The 16,698-nt window shown below is 41.4% G+C and overlaps 2 non-coding genes across 2 annotated transcripts; one reads left to right on the top strand and one right to left on the bottom strand.

Moving 5' to 3' along the window:
- Positions 1 to 3,540: 3,540 nt before the first annotated feature.
- On the bottom strand, positions 3,541 to 3,615 carry Trnas-uga (transfer RNA serine (anticodon UGA)). Its single transcript has one exon. It is a non-coding gene; the product is annotated as a tRNA-Ser (tRNA).
- A 6,776-nt stretch (positions 3,616 to 10,391) lies between these two features.
- On the top strand, positions 10,392 to 10,466 carry Trnas-cga (transfer RNA serine (anticodon CGA)). The gene has a single exon. It is a non-coding gene; the product is annotated as a tRNA-Ser (tRNA).
- Positions 10,467 to 16,698: the final 6,232 nt, after the last annotated feature.

Raw genomic sequence — 16,698 nt, 5'->3', positions numbered from 1 at the left:
CCCTCTTGTAATATTATAAGAGTCAGGTTACCTTCCATTCAGAAAGCTGTTGCACTCAGCGACTGTTATATTGAATTATAAATTATTGAATGCAGCGATCAGTCGTCCTTTTTTAAATTTTATTGTGCAGACCTAGATTTCGGCTAGAAGCTAACCATTCTCAATGCACTATTATTTTCGCTCAATGCATGTAGTGCCTGTTGGTTGGGCTTCATCCACAGTTCATTGAGTATTATAATAGTGCCATCAAAATTTTTGGAATTCACCGCAGAGCGAAACAGGTTAATAAGCTCTGCTGAGTGGGACTTTTGGCTCTCTGGAGAAACTTAAAACTATAATATACGAAACTATGGCTGCAACGGACGGAGCAGTGGAATACAGAATTTATCTTCAAGATCAAGGTCACGCACATCAACATCGCCGAAGCCGAACACTCGCTTTCCCTTACGTGCTGGCTCCCTTCCACGTCGCTTTGCAACGTTAAGCCCAGATGTTCAATCGGCGTGTTTGTCACAAGCACCACACCACCAATAATATATTCTAATGCTATAGGACAGTTTTCCCTGGTCATCGTCATTAACTGACATTTCCGCACATTTAGAGCAAACTGTCATTCGGCAAACCAAATAGAACGTCAGTCTTCCTACCTTCGATCGAAGACGACAATTTCCCGTTCACTGCCAAAGACGACAATTTTCCGTGCGCTGCAGCAACAGCAAATAGTCGTACATTGCGGCTCACCGTATCCATCACTCGTTTATGCATATAAAGAACAAGAGTGGATCTATCGCTAGACCACTACATATGTTGCCGGTGAATACTCACAGTCCAGGACAAAGTACTAGGTTCTGTTATTCAGTAAGCCTTCAAACCACTCACAAAACTAAGAATGTCTTACCTTTGCTCGTAGGACTTTTTTGAATCATCAGTCTTCTAACTGGTTTGATGACGCCCGTCGCGAATACCTCTCCTATGGCAACCTTTTCATCGCAGAGTAGCAATTGCATCCTGCGTCCTCCGTTATTTGTTGGATGTATTCCAATCTCTTTCTCTACAGATTTTATATGGCTCCCCTCCCTTTAGTACCATGGAAGCTACCCCTGATACCTTAACAGGAGTCCTATCATTTTGTCCCTTCTTCTTGTCAGTGTTTTCCATATGTTCCTTTCTCTGTTGATTCGGCGGAGAACCGCGTCATTCCTTACCTTAACAGTCCACCTAGTTACCAACATTCTTCTGTAGCACCACCTCTCAAAGGATTCGATTCTCTGCTGTTCCGGTTTTCCCACAATCTGTGCCTCACTACCATACAATGCTATGCTCTGTCCATCTCAGGTTATTTTGCAGCCTCTACTTCATGATCCACAGTTGTAATGTTAAATTGTCGATGTTCTCATTTTTTAGTACTTCGTAGGACACTTTGCAAGAAAAGGCCAAGATGAGCTTCGCCCGAGCGATATTTTCTAAACAACATAGACTTTCGTCGTTTTCTTCAACACAACGCTCAAATCCGTCACGTAGTTAATTACTTTTGTTTATTTACTTAACTTGACCTGACTGAGGCCATGAGGCTCTCTCCCACATCGGACTGGAGTTCAACACAAACAGTACCTTCCTTACATGGCAGTTACCTAACAAGTAACAGTTTTATTATGACAACTAGTATTAAAATTATATGACTGGCTATAGTGACAAGGTGAGAAAATAATAATCAGTATGTACTAATACAGCTAATACTGGAAATCTTGCACTACTGCTACTTTCACTAATACCGATAAAAGTAACGCCAATAATAACAACAATGACAGTAGCGGGTATTAAAAAGAATTTCTAGGTGTACAAAATAGATGTTCCCTGATAACAAATTCTGTGGAAAGGAGACTCCACCAGAAAAACTTACTAAGCAATGAGGAAGGTGGGGACTGAAAGGAAGAATGTCCAAGTGCACGGAGCATCAATACATCCACATCGTTGCATTCACATGTATGTAGTCAAGCAGATTTATCCACAGTTGTTACATCCGCACTAGTTTCACATAATTATGGAGTACTATGCACGGTTCTTCTTCTGTTCAAGATCTACAGGGTTTCCGAAAAGTCTTTCCCTGATTACATAAATTGATAACTCAGGCTAGAAGCAAGATACAAATATGAAACTGGTGTCTAATTGTTTACAAACTGTCAAAGTTTTTTCCACACATCAGTAAACTTCCACATGAGCACCCTTGGTAGCAAGTAGCACATCTAGGCGATATTCAATTTCCGTCCACACATTAGCCAACATCATTGGAGGGATCGATTCAACAACTGTGGTTATCCGTTACCGCAGGGTTTCAAGATCTGGTACACGTGCTCGGTACACCTCATCCTTGACATAACTCCATTAGACTTCTTTTTATGGGGTTATGTCAGGAGAGCGTGGGGGCCAAACCGTTGGCCCATCACGACCTATCCATCGCCCAGGAAAGGTCATATCGAAAAAGGCACGGACGTCCAAACCCCACTGAGCCGGTGCACTGTCTTGCTGAAACAAGACATCGGGGTGATACTGAAGCAGCTGAGGAACAGCATACAGTAGCAACATATCCAGATAGACTTCAGATGTGATGGTAGCCTCATCGAAGAAGAATAGCCGGATAATTTGATCGTGCAACAGCGCGCACGAAACATTCACCTATGGACGCGCTACCAAGGGTGCTCATGTGGAAGTGCACTAACGTGTGAAAAAAAACTTTGATAGTTTGTAGCCCTACGGGATGTCCGAGCGGTTCTAGACGGTACATTCTGGAACTGTGCGATCGCTACGATTGCATGCTCGAATCCTGCCTCGAGCATGAATGTATGTGATGACTCTAGGTTACTTAGGTTTAAGTCATTGTATGTTCAAGAGGACTGATAACTCTAGAAGTTGAGACCCATTGTACACAGAGAGTAACACTATTCGAAAACTCTTTCGTTTGATAGCATGCTAAAAGATCTGCCAGGATACAAATGTTCAGTCGCAGAGCATTTTAATGTCATTCACACTTTGTTACAACTGCGAGTATACGACCGCTGCGCTAAGTAATCGCTATACTGTCTTTGTACAACCTATTGGACGACAGGGTTAAGTTTATTTACCGTTAGTCACTGTCCTTTTTCCGTCCAAAGCAATTCAATTCTCTGGCCACTTTCTATATTTCTGTAGCCTTTACACACGAAAACCAATAGTCACTTGTTATCATCACGAACTCGCGCAATATTGCCCTCCATCGAGTAGTTACTCTTCACGCATGATCATAATAAAGACTACCTATTCATGCAGAATCTATGATCTAAGAGGCAGATTTGCAATTAAACCATTTCTTTCCAATCTTGCCTGCACGCAACACGAATCTTTAGGTATTTTTTATTTTTTTTTATTTTATCGCCAAGTGTTAGAATGTGATGTATACATAAAGTGTGTGCGCAACACAGAGAAGAAATGGGCTGATATGAAACATTGTTACTAACAGCTAACCATAAAAGAATGAAATACAGTAATTAAACAGATTAAAACTGTGTGCCCGACCGAGACTCGAACTCGGGACCTTTGCCTTTCACGGGCAAGTGCTCTACCAACTGAGCTACCGAAGCACGACTCACGCCCGGTACTCACAGCTTTACTTCTGCCAGTACCTCGTCTCCTACCTTCCAAACTTGACAGAAGCTCTCCTGCGAAACTTGCAGAACTAGCACTCCTGAAAGAAAGGATATTGCGGAGACATGGCTTAGCCACAGCCTTGGGGATGTTTCCAGAATGAGATTTTCACTCTGCAGCGGAGTGTGCGCTGATATGAAACTTCCTGGCAGATTAAAACTGTGTGCCCGACCGAGACTCGAACTCGGGACCTTTGCCTTCCGCGGGCAACTGCTCTACCAACTTTTTTTTTTTTTTTTTTTTTTTTTTTTTTAGAAACTCTTATTACAGAAAATTTAGACTAAACCAAGGTTCCACCGAGATTCGAACTCGGATCGCTGGATTCAGAGTCCAGAGTGCTAACCGTTACACCATTTTTTTTTTTTTTTTTACGCTCCCAGAGGGAATCTGATTTCAAGTCAGACGCCTTAATCACTTTTTTTTTTTTTTTCCTTTCAGAAGTGCTAGTTCTGCATTTTTTTTTTTGCAAGTGCTCTACCATCTTTTTTTTTTTTAATGCAAAGACGCTACCACTTTTTTTTTTTTTTTTTTTTTTTTTTTTTTTTTTTTTTTTTTTTTTTTTTTTTTTTTTTTTTTTGGAAGGAACTTGGCAGCATGAGGCAGGCGGAGGCAAAGCGGGCAGGGGTCAAAATCTCGAGGCCTGGCCGCGATGTCTCCACCCAGTCCTGTTGCTGAGGCGTGTCTTTATCATAGTTTTCAATAAGAAATTTTACATCTTGTGGATACGTAGATATATGCTGTTTTGCCTTCGAAATCCTGAACCAAAAGATGCTTCATTTGAAACAAAAAATTTATGTCATGCCGAGGCAATAGAGATTGAAGGTTATAGCTTTAGTGCTTTTTTTTTTTTTTTTTTTTTTTTTTCTCATCCATTGCTTCTCGGCAACCTAGCATACTTCTTTGTAATATATAATAAAGTTGTAGGAAGTAGTGGACCCTGAACCTGTATATTATTTTTTTTAATTTCTGTTTAGTTTTTTTATTGTTATTATTATTATTTTTGTTTGTTTGTTATTTTTTTATTGTAAAAGAAAAATCTTCATGGAATGTGAAGAAGGAATTTTATGTTAAGGCACTAATTCCATAGCCTCCTTTCCTTCTTGAGATTAATAATAATAATAATAAAAAAGTATGTTCCCTTCCATGGAAACAAATGAGACTTCCTTCTCAGTCATAAAATGAATGTATAAGAAAACAATTTATCTTTAACCCTGCGATACTGGCTTTCGGCTTCGGCTTCTTCTGTGCAATAAACAAAATAGCCTTCTTTGCCAGCAGAGGATAAGTGATTGTAATATGAAACTGTAAAATTGTACTTCTCCCCAATTGTTTTTGTTTAAGCGTCGTTTCGCTGAAATAAACGATTTTTGTTTATCTCGTTGGCTTGTCAACCAATGCCCAGTCGCTCGAATACAATTTTAAGCATATTGCCGTAGTTTTTCTTGTGGTCTTTATATTTCAGGGCGGTATAAAAAGCACACTTCAAGTACATGTAAAAATCAGTGGAATTGTCATTTCCCAGGTGATTAATTACGTAATTCACATAGTGTCCCATTAACCAATGGACCGAGTTGTTTTTTGCTGCTGGAAAATAGCAAGTCTGAGGCCTGAGGAATGTAACAGGGGGAAAATTTTCCACCGAAGATCTCGTAAGAAAAGCCAGTTGTTCCCTAATCCAATTACAGAGTTGTAGATTGCCACCGCACGTGAATCTGTGCACTAACGTGTCGATCAATTTACATTTGAGACATAGGTTCGTGTCGCTAACGCCGATTGCATGTAACCTTTCATTGGTGCTTACGGTCTCATTCACTGTTTTATACCACGCTGACTTGACGTCCGATGGTAGACCACGCATATTAATATTTTTCCATATGGCGTCCCAATCAGTGTGTGGGTATTTACTTTCCAATTTGTTTCTCCCCTCCATTTTCTTTCGATGGCACAGAATATCGCGGGCCGTGATCCGTCGTGAGTTGATGATGACACCGCCGAGATAGCTGAATTCCACAAAATATACACGAACGTACTGGAGCCGGTTATTTATTGTTTGCACATTCACCGGCGCCTGTAAACTGGCAGGCCTGACAACTTCAAATAATTTAGTTGTAATGCTATCAGCGTGGTCGCTAAGGATAGTGGCGGTCCTTTTTATAAAAAGCGCAGACGCCTTATTTCTGATGTCAACTAACCCCAAACCTCCATTCCTGGGATCTAAGGTCGCAGTTCTTGCGTCGACTCTGAATATATCCCCTCTCCAAAGATAGCTGGCAATGGTAGACATTATCTTTTTTCCAATCATTTTCGGTAGTGGGAAGATCTGTGCTATAAAGTAACTCCTGGAGAGAATGCAGTGGTTAATGAAAATCACCCTCTGAACTTGGTTCATGTTACGGTGGAGGTTTTCTCTTGTTGTTCCAAGAAGTTGTCCCGACGTATTTCTCCAATTGATAGCTGCCATTTTTAACGGACAAGGTGTCAGTGTTATTCCTAGTGCTTTGCATTGGGTGACCATTGTGGCCCAGGCTAAGGTGGTATGTTGAAAACCCCGCAGGTTTAGGAGTTTGCTTTTGTTTGCGTTGACACCTGCTCCGGAGACTCTACAGTACTTTTTAATTAGCGTTTCCAATTTCAAAATGTCGTCGGGATTTCGCAGGACGACTCCGACATCATCGGCATAGGCGTTTATGACTGTTCGGTGACCAGATAATGTGATGCCAGTTAGAGTGGCATGAACACTGCGGAGGAAAGGTTCTAATGAAAGCACGAATAGGAACATGGAGAGGGGGCTTCCTTGAGGAACGCCGCGCCTGATCTGAATCTGCTTTGTCCTCTGGCAGTTAACTGATATACAAGCGCTGATGCCTGTTGCAACATTTCTGATCACACTTACGACTCGCTCATTAAAACCTATTTTGTTCAGTGTGGCACTAAGGAATCTATGATCCACACGATCAAATGCTTTCTGGAAGTCAATAAACATGATAGCACATTTTATGGTGGTCACAGCAGTGATTGCAATTATATCTCTATATTCAGCTATGCTTTTGAAAATGCTCTTGGTAGGCACACAGGACTGGTATGGACTTACTATCTTTTTGGCCAACTGTGAGAGTCTGTTGTTTAAAATTCTGCCGATGATTTTATAATCGGAGTTTAACAGGGAGATAGGACGAAAGTTGTTGAGGTTTCTTTTTGCAGCATTTTTTGGGATTAGTACTATTGAGCTCTCTTTAAAAACAGCAGGTAAATGCTTTCCCTGAAGCACCTCGTTCGTCATTCGGGTAAACATGTCACCAATCAGTGGCCAGTATCGTTTATAAAATTCAACAGGCAAACCATCCGGTCCCGGCGATTTCCTCAGAGGAGATTTGCAGATGATTCTGTGGATATCTTCGTTAGTACACTCAACGAGAAGGTCTTCGTTTTCCTCGTCCGAGACCTGTGGAGCTATGTAACTAAGGAACTCATCGAAGGACTCTTCACATACCGGGTTGGCGGTGTATAGGTCTTCGTAATATTTGTGCACTGCATTGACGATGTCTCTCTGAGTCGTGAGTGTCTCGCCAGTTTCAGACTGAAGTCCATCAATGAAGGTGCGTCTCCTGTTTCTTTCGTGCTTCAGTAGATGGTACAAGGAAGCATGTTCATCCTCCACGACTGTCTTAGCCTTGGATTTTAATTTCAGACCCTCCATCTGCTGTCTTTTAAGACTGAGCAATTTGGCCTTAGTTTGCTTGATATCTGCCAGACGGACGTTGGAAGTGTTCGCCTGCTCATATAAATTTCGCAGCATGGTATAATAAAATTCTATGGAATTTTTCAAGTCTTTCGATCGTTGTACACTATACTGGATGAGAACTTTTCTCAGTTTAGGCTTTGCCCTGTTGCACCACCAGTCTAGTACTGAGACGTGTCTATCTGCAGAGCGGAGGCACAATGCCCACGCTTCTGTCAAACTTTCTTCTAATCCGTCGTCCTGCATCAGTGACGTATTAAGGTGCCATGAACTTCTAAAACGGCGAGTGGGTTGCGCAGTAAGGTTGATGGAAGCTAGCACGGAGCTATGATCAGAAAAGTAAACTGGAATCGTCTCTGCTTTAATGAAGGAGCTAACTAGACTTTGCGATATGTAGAGTCTGTCGATCCTGCTACGTGAGTGAGGACCTAGGAATGTAAATGCCACAAATGTGGGATACATTATTTCCCAAGCATCTTTAAGCTGTAAAACAGTGACGAAACGCTTCAGTTCAATGCAGTTATTAAAATTCGGAACCTGGTCTTTCTTATTTATCACACAATTAAAATCACCGCCTATTATAAGATCTTTTGGGTTTTTCCGTAATAAATAAATGATTTCTTCTTTATAGAACTGTGCTCTTTCCATTCTATTGGATGTGCCAGAAGGGGCATACAGATTGATAAGGGTAGAACCAAAGACTTTTATACCTATCGCTCTGCCGGAGTCCAACCTCTCGATATCCGAGACAGGAATCCCCTCCCTGACTAAAATTGCTGTACCGACGTTGGTGTCAAGTGAGACATTTAAAATCGCCAAATATCCAGGCACTGTAAGATTAGTCAGCACTACTTCCTGTAGGAAAGCAATGTCCGTCCCTGACTCATATAAATAATCCTTGAGCGCTGTAACTTTAGTCACGGATGTAATCCTGTTAATATTGATAGTCGTAATTGTATATGCCTGGGACATTTAGTTTGCATAAAAAGTAAATAAGTGATTAAAAAGATAACAAAATATTAATAAAAAAAAAAAGAGATGTGCAGCTTCTAGAAGGGAGAAACGACTCCGCTTAAACAAACATCTAAAAGAATAGTCAGTATTTGAAGCTCGGTAAACACTTCATCTGGTTCCTCTGAAATATGACTAAGACAGTAGTACAATTAGAAATGAAACTGGTTCAACAAAATCCTTTTTTTTTTCATCTTACAGCCTCATTTTGGTGCAGGATTCCGAACATCTCGGGTTTTAGTTTTACCGAGGGGCTTTGCATCACTAATGTCACTTGAAGGTACCTCCTTAGGTCTTTCCGTGATGATTTCATACAAGACGTTCTTGGCCGTCGCTTCCTCTTGTGCTGGTTGTTGTTTGCTTTGGTTACGGGAAGCTTTGAGATTAGGATGCGGTTTGAGTCGGCGTCTTCGGACATCTTGGTTCAACGCGCCGTCATTCGGATTGTCTATCTTTACCACCGTTGTGACCGAAGCTGCCTCAACAGCGTCCTTTTTACGAGTGCCATTTCCTTGTTCTTCCGTCACTAGCTCCAGAGCACTGACTGAGTCGGCGGTTTGTGGGTCTGTAAGTTCTTGAGTTGGGTTCCGCTCCGTCACCTCTTGTGCTTCGGAGTGCGCCTCTTCCGTCTCCGCGACAATCGTTACTGCGTCCCCTCCGTGGACCGTTTGTACCTGTTCAGCCGCCGACAGCGGCCGGGTTGCCTCAGCGGCTGTCGTCACGTCAATACATGTACTGTTTGTTTCCTCGAGCACATCCGCATTACACTGCTTCTGCTTGCGGGTGGAAGGCGAATTACGGGCGGACTCGCCGTCCGAGCCGTCATCGGTCGTTTCCAACGGTCGCTTCTTATTCTGGAGATCGCAATCGGGAACAGAAGGGTGTGATGTAATGACGCTCAGGGGAGGGAACTCCGTAGTAGTTATGGCGGGCACTGCAGAAGTACATGCACCACTGTCGTTAACCGAAAGAAGGGAAGTGCTATTTGGTAAGACATCGCTGAGGGTCAGTTTTTGACGCTGTGTTAGATTGTTCCGAAGAACAAAAACACGGCGCGGACAATCTTGTCGGAAATGACCTGTCTCATTGCAAATATTGCACGTGCGCTCCTGACCAGAATACACAACATGTGCTTTATGGCCTGCAACGGATATATGGGACGGAATGTTGGCTTTCACCTCCATTTCAACGGATCTAATGCCATTAAAACACTGTATCTTGTATAGCTTCGACCATCTTTCGTTATAGATAGATTTAACTTCGCCATATTTAGATAGAGCGTCCTTGATCAACTGATTATCAATTTCAATTGGAACATTCAAAATCCTGACATTGGTGTACATGATATCAGCTTTTCGTACAGAGACATTACTTTTTGAACCGTCTCGATGAACAAATTCGACGGAATTACCCCATTTTGCAAGCAACTTATCGACTGTCACTGAGTTCAGAAATTTAACAAAAACACAGTATTTTTCAGCATCTAATTGCGTGGTATGAACAGAGTCAGAAGTTATACCGATTACCTCAGTCAGCCAATCGTGGATTTCCAGCGCAGTGGGTTGGACCGGCCGTGTTTCTTTCTCGAACGAGAAGACTAAAGTATTCTTCCTGACGGTGTCAGACATGGTCGTCGGTTCCGACGAAATTCCGGCAACAACCGAAATTGCGGCGAAGCACGAGACGTGGAACGGACGAAAGCACTATAAAAACACTTATCAGAGACACCACTCAAAAAATAACAGCGAAAATGTACAGCTAACTTCACGTAAACACCAAACACCGGCGATAGCGCTAACGTACGCGGAGTAAACAACAAGCACGTCCGACCGCGGCGACGGCTAAAGCCAGAATGGGTATCAACTGAGCTACCGAAGCACGACTCACGGCCGGTACTCACAGCTTTACTTCTGTCAGTACCTCGTCTCCTACCAGTAAAGCTGTGAGTAGCGGGCGTGAGTCGTGCTTCGGTAGCTCAGTTGGTAGAGCAGTTGCCCGCGAAAGGCAAAGGTCCCGAGTTCGAGTCTCGGTCGGGCACACGCTTTTAATCTGCCAGGAAGTTTCATATCAGCGCACACTCCGCTGCAGAGTGAAAATCTCATTCTGGAAACATCCCCAAGGCTGTGGCTAAGCCATGTCTCCGCAATATCCTTTCTTTCAGGAGTGCTAGTTCTGCAAGTTTCGCAGGAGAGCTTCTGTAAAGTTTGGAAGGTAGGAGACGAGGTACTGGCAGAAGTAAAGCTGTGAGTACCGGGCGTGAGTCGTGCTTCGGTAGCTCAGTTGGTAGAGCACTTGCCCGCGAAAGGCAAAGGTCCCGAGTTCGAGTCTCGGTCGGGCACACAGTTTTAATCTGCCAGGAAGTTTCATATCAGCGCACACTCCGCTGCAGAGTGAAAGTCTCATTCTTGTAATTAAACAGTTTGGACCAGAAAAATGTGCAGGAGATATAAAATTAATAAAATGGTAGTAGTATATTGTTTAAGTAAAAACACTACAACAAGAATTGCTTATCTAGCAGTATAAAAATCTAATACTGCACTGTTGAGGAATGATTAACGATTAACTGTAACCTAGACACCACAAGGGATACTACAAATACGGATTATAAGAAACATAAAGGGTAAATCACTAGCAACAGATGATTGGAAAACGAGGAATAATGAGGAGATTTAACAAAATACACAGAAAATATTAGAAGAACGGAAAAGGAAGACAGAATAAGTGTAAAATCAAGAGCAACATAGTCAGAAGGAAAGCCAAGATTGGGAGAAGATGAATGGCTGCTAGAAAAGTAAGAGAGAAGTTTCAATAAGAAGATAAAGAAATTGACAACTATTCAGATGGGTTTACCACAGCGCTACAGTTACACGTTTCATTTGTAATATCTCTTTATATTTGATGAATTATTCTGATACAATTCTACCCCTGAATGACGTTCACTAATTTTCTATCTTTATACTCGCAGAATCCTTGAGCAAAGTAGTTTCACACTATAGCTATGCCATGAGGGCATAATTATTCTTTGTAGTACTCTCTCTGGTGGTTCTTAGCAAGAAGCTTCCGAGATTGTTTGAAGAATTGTAATCTGAGTATTGAGATTTATGACAAAAGATAACTGATACGAAATTGTACGATTAAAAGGGAATATATATATTGCTCCACACAAAAGGTGTGTATTTGACATTTCAGAATTATCGATATATTGTGTAGTTGTTAATCAGAAGGGAACTTCCGAAAGACTGGATACGACCCTGCATATAGTAATCCAAGAGCTTCATTACTCCTTCGGAAGGTTAAACTACATCAAAGCCAAATATCCACTTGATTTGAGGTTTCCCGACTGATTATACAAAGCTCCCAAAAATACGAGGCATATTTATTATATGACTGTTTTTACTATTATGAATGATTGATTGCTCGAACGAATTGAGAACTACATAACTACATAATTACATAGGTAGGAGGAAAAATTACACATTGCAACAACCACGTAGTTACGTCTCGCGCCAGCGTATTTCATTATATGACCATCGCTCAATTTTACAGCAGAAATTGTGGATATGGCATTAATAAACTCTTTCATCTCAACTCGAAATTTGATTCATGTGGATAAATTATCAGTTATTCTTCTCAACGTAACTCCCACAAATGACAATGGAATCACATTCATAAATTTTGGCATGAAATCAGGTGTTACCAACACCTCACGGCTCTTTTAAAACTCTCATCATAAATTTCTGATTACGCACGTATGTGTCGCAGATATTTCACATCGATTCATATGCACAGCTTCGCAAAATATTAGGCACCTAACGTAATTTACTCGGCGTGCTCCAACATCCAGAACTGAGGCAAGTTCTTCTATGGAGTTCATTGCGGCTTGATTTACGATACAAAGTAAAGAAAAAAAGAACGAAATACTAATATCGCGGCGAAGTATTTATGGGGCGATACAACAGTCCCCTTTGCGCTGCGGGGAGAGACAGAGAGCTTATTAGGACCGGAGCGCTAGTCTTGCCCGGAATTACTCTTAATCATGAGGCCCCAGGCCGTATGCAGATTTGTTTCAAAAAAATTTCAAAGAGAACAGGCTTCCCTTTTCTATGTACTCGGCTAACGAGAAATTAACTTCGTCGCGGCAACCACATTTAACAGACCAAGCCGACAAAACATCTGCAGACTTCACCTCAAAGAATCGTATCCTCTCCCTCAAATATTTAATTAAAATAGAGCCGGATTTAAATTTCAATCACTTCCAGTGACTAAAAAATTATTACTGCTGTTGAACAATCTCTTCTGTTATACCAATATCAAACTGCGTTCTACTTTTTCCAAACGACACAAAGAGACGTAACAGCCTTTTGACATAATAAAATCGGCTCCTTCCAGTGTATGTTTATTGCTACCGAAAAAGAAGAATGCAATGCTTGCACATCAGAGTCAGAGTTGGCGGTTAGGACGACAGTGGGAGCGATCATTTTCATGGAGACACCGGAGTTGTAGGTTAAAAAAAAAGAGATAGTGAAACATATCCGTCTGACCTCAAATATTTAATTAAAATCGAATCGGATTAAATTTGCGATAGCTTCCAGTGAGTGAATAATATTCGTGAGTCCATCATAAAAAACATTTATGAAAATTATTCATAACAAAGGAACGGAATGCCTCAGCTGGAAGCATTCTGATAGCGAATGTAGTCTACGTATTTTTCTCGCATTATGTGATAACTGCCATCCGACTGCAGTTTCTTGGACACTTAATATTTTATTGGAAATTATTCTGAACTATTTACACATCAGGCCATCCTCTTCTACACAATGAGCTACCAGCTATATAATTTGAGGTTTATTATTAGTATGGATACTGCTTATATTTCTTCCGATTCTTCCTTTCACAGATTAGGCCCGTCAACTTATTCCGATCTTTGGCACATCTTTAGGTCGGCCGTCCTGTTTCTCTCTTTTCTTTTGGTTTGTGTTGTAAGGTCATGTTTGGATTACTTATTTCTTCCATTTGTTGCAAATGATCCTTCCAGTTTCGTTTATGTTCTTCCGTTTTGTTATTTACAGAAAAAATTCTGTTCTTCTCTGATGTTTCGATTAGGAATCCTGTCCGAATTATTGGCAACTTCTGGCTGCTTTTAAGAATAACATTTCAGCCACCTGAACACGGTTGAAATCTTTTCTCTTCGTAACCCAGAATTCATTGTCATACAGTAGACAAGGTGCAGGCACCAACTTACAGAATTTCATTTTTTTTATCTTCGCTCATTTTTAACGTTCTGCTTACAGCGCCACACATACTCTTTGACATTTCCGTAATTTAATATCTATGTCCTTATCTTCGTTAAAGCTAATGTAGCTCCCTATGAAGTTAAAGTGCTGAATTTGTTCCGAAAGCTGATCCTGAATTACAGTTTGGTTTCGTAATGGGTATTTCCCATTTTTCAATCTGTCATCAAGCAGTTGATGACAGGTGTGAATATTACCGAACTATCAATTTAATAAGTCACAGTTGCAAAATACTAACACGAATGCCTTATAGAAGAATGGAAAAACAGGTAGAAGCCGACCTCGGGGCAAATCAGTTTGGATTCCGAAGAAATGTAGGACCATGCAAGGCATTACTGACCCTAGGACTTACATTAGAAGATTGTTTAAGGAAAGGTAAACCTATGTTTATAGTATTTGTAGACCTAGAGAAAGCTTTTGACGAAGTGAACTGGAATGTAAAATGTAGACTGGCAATGACAGGAACAGCATACTGAAGAACAGAAATTTATTAACATGGCGTACTGATTTAAGTGTTACAGCGCCTTTACGGAAATATTTATGTGGAGTAGAGCCATGTATGGAAGTGAAAGTCGGGAGATTAGCAGTTTAAACAAGAAGAGAATAGAAGTTTTGAAATGTTTGCTGCAGAATAACGCCGGGGATTGGGTGGGTAGATCATGTAATCAATGAGGAGGTACTGAATAGAATTGGGGAGAAAAAAAATTGTGACGTAATATGACTCGAAGAAGGGATAGGTTGATAGGAGGTTGATAGGTTACGTTCTGAGGCCACAAGGGATCACCGATTTAGTACTGGACGCAAATTGTGAGGTGGGGGAGTGGGAGGTAAAAAAAAAAGGGGGGAAGACCAAGAGGTGAGCACAGTAAGCAGATTCAGAGGGATGCAGGTCCCAGCAGTTATTCGGAGATGAAGTGGCTTGCACAGGATAGAGTAGCGTGGAGAGTTGCACCAAACCAGTCTTCCGACTGAATACCACAACAACAGCAGCAGCAGCAGCTGCTGCAACAACAACAACAATAACCTTTCCTGTGCATTGCCATTGTATTAGTTTTATTTACTGCTGTCTGAAAATTACAATCCTTTTCATTTAACATAAAATTTGAAAAGAAGGCAGTAACTGGGTTTCTGAATATGATCACTAGCATCGAGTTTGAACGACTTCGCGACCTTTCTGTAGAGTACCCTCTGTTAGTTTTCACATAAAATTCTTCGAGTGTTTTCTACACTTTCACTTCAATGTCGTTAATATCGATGGCTATCTGTAACTTCTCTGGTTCCTCACCGTTGTTTTACGTAAATAATGTGACCAAAATTACCCGAACACCAGTGCGAAAGCACGTTGCATGGTGTCAAGTACTCCGCACCAACATTCGTAAATTTGCTGGCATAATCTACAGGTGAATACGTCTGGTAGAGCATAATGTTCGACCCACTGACCCTGTTCTATTCGCCGACAGGGAAGAACATCCGTCTATATTAGCTCCATTATCTTAGATGTTCTCGTCGTGGCCATTCCGCGAGAGGTACGTGGGAAGTACTACACTACCCGACTCATCCTGGAAGGTACGCTCTCGGAGTTTCGATAGCAGTCCTCTAGCAGCGACTGGCACTACAGTTCGCTGAGCATCTCTGTAGAGTTCTCGCGCTTGCTAAGCCAATCCGTGACGAAACGTACCACCATTCTTTGGATCTTAATATTAATCCTATTTGGTACGATTACCATGCTAACAAACAGTACTCGAGAATCGGTCGCACGCATGTTTCGTAAGGCACATCTTTCTTCCAATGCGTCAAAGCTGGACGACTGAAAAATTCGGAACTGGAAAAATACGAAGATAGAGCATATAATTCGGAAACGCATTTCTTCTTATTGCCTTCATAAAACGTTTTCAACGCATACCACAATAACGAAAACACAATTATGAACCGCTACTTCATATATTACATAAGTTATGCTAGCCTCTTCTCCAAAGACCACAAGTATCCACCTAGACGTAACCTCCGATGGGCCAGAGCCCATCTAACTACACCCCACCCCCGTCTAGAAAAAAAAACTCACAAACGGAACACGAATCCAACCCCCTGCAGACAGATAAACGCATCGGTTCAGTTAGTTTGCCCCTCTTGAGATGTAAGGGGCTATGTGTGATAATTACTTGAGAGAAGGTGAACTTCATTGCCAAAATCGCTTGTAAACAACCTTTACTGTCGATTATCGGTTTCAGTAAGCATGGTTATCATCTTCAGATTTCTGTGTACAATCTTACAATCTGAAAATAAGCAGGTATAAAATTAAGTAAACAGCAGCAGGTGAATTTTGATAGCAAAACCGTGGTACAACATACCTCAATAAAACGTTATTTCAACCCTCCCAGGTGTATGAGGGACGAGATGCACGATTCGTCGGCAAGTGAGGGTATCACTGTAATTATTTTATTATTTGGTTATGTGGTAATTACGTTGGGTGTCACATGCAGCGTAGATTGCTGTTCAAATAATGCAGTGGAAGCCCACCTTGTAACTTCAATTCTGCATATTTTCATAATTTTTCAATTTTAACCATTTTGCAGTCAGGTTCTCAGATTTTCATAAATCACAAAATAATGTCATACATAGACGCACTTCTACAAGTAAGGGTAATGAAAATAATTTTTAGCTTTTGTTACAATAACTATTTCACAATAATTATTTAAAAAAACAGTGTTTACGAATATTTTATCGACCCGTAACAACAACCAGGCTCCAATTAAAATACATAAATAATTCCCCCCCCCCCCCCACCCCCCATGAACAATAGACCTTGCCGTTGGTGGGGAGGCTTGCGTGCCTCAGCGATACAGATAGCCGTGCCGTAGCTGCATCCACAACGGAGGGGTATCTGTTAAGAGGCCAGACAAACATATGGTTCCTGAAGAGGGGCAGCAGCCTTTCCAGTAGTTGCAGTGGCAACAGTCTAGATGATTGACTGATCTGGCC

The sequence above is a fragment of the Schistocerca gregaria genome, chromosome 8 (genome assembly GCF_023897955.1).
Source record: "Schistocerca gregaria isolate iqSchGreg1 chromosome 8, iqSchGreg1.2, whole genome shotgun sequence".
Classification (NCBI taxonomy): Eukaryota; Metazoa; Arthropoda; class Insecta; order Orthoptera; family Acrididae; genus Schistocerca; species Schistocerca gregaria.
This window is presented reverse-complemented; position numbering and strand designations above follow the sequence as displayed.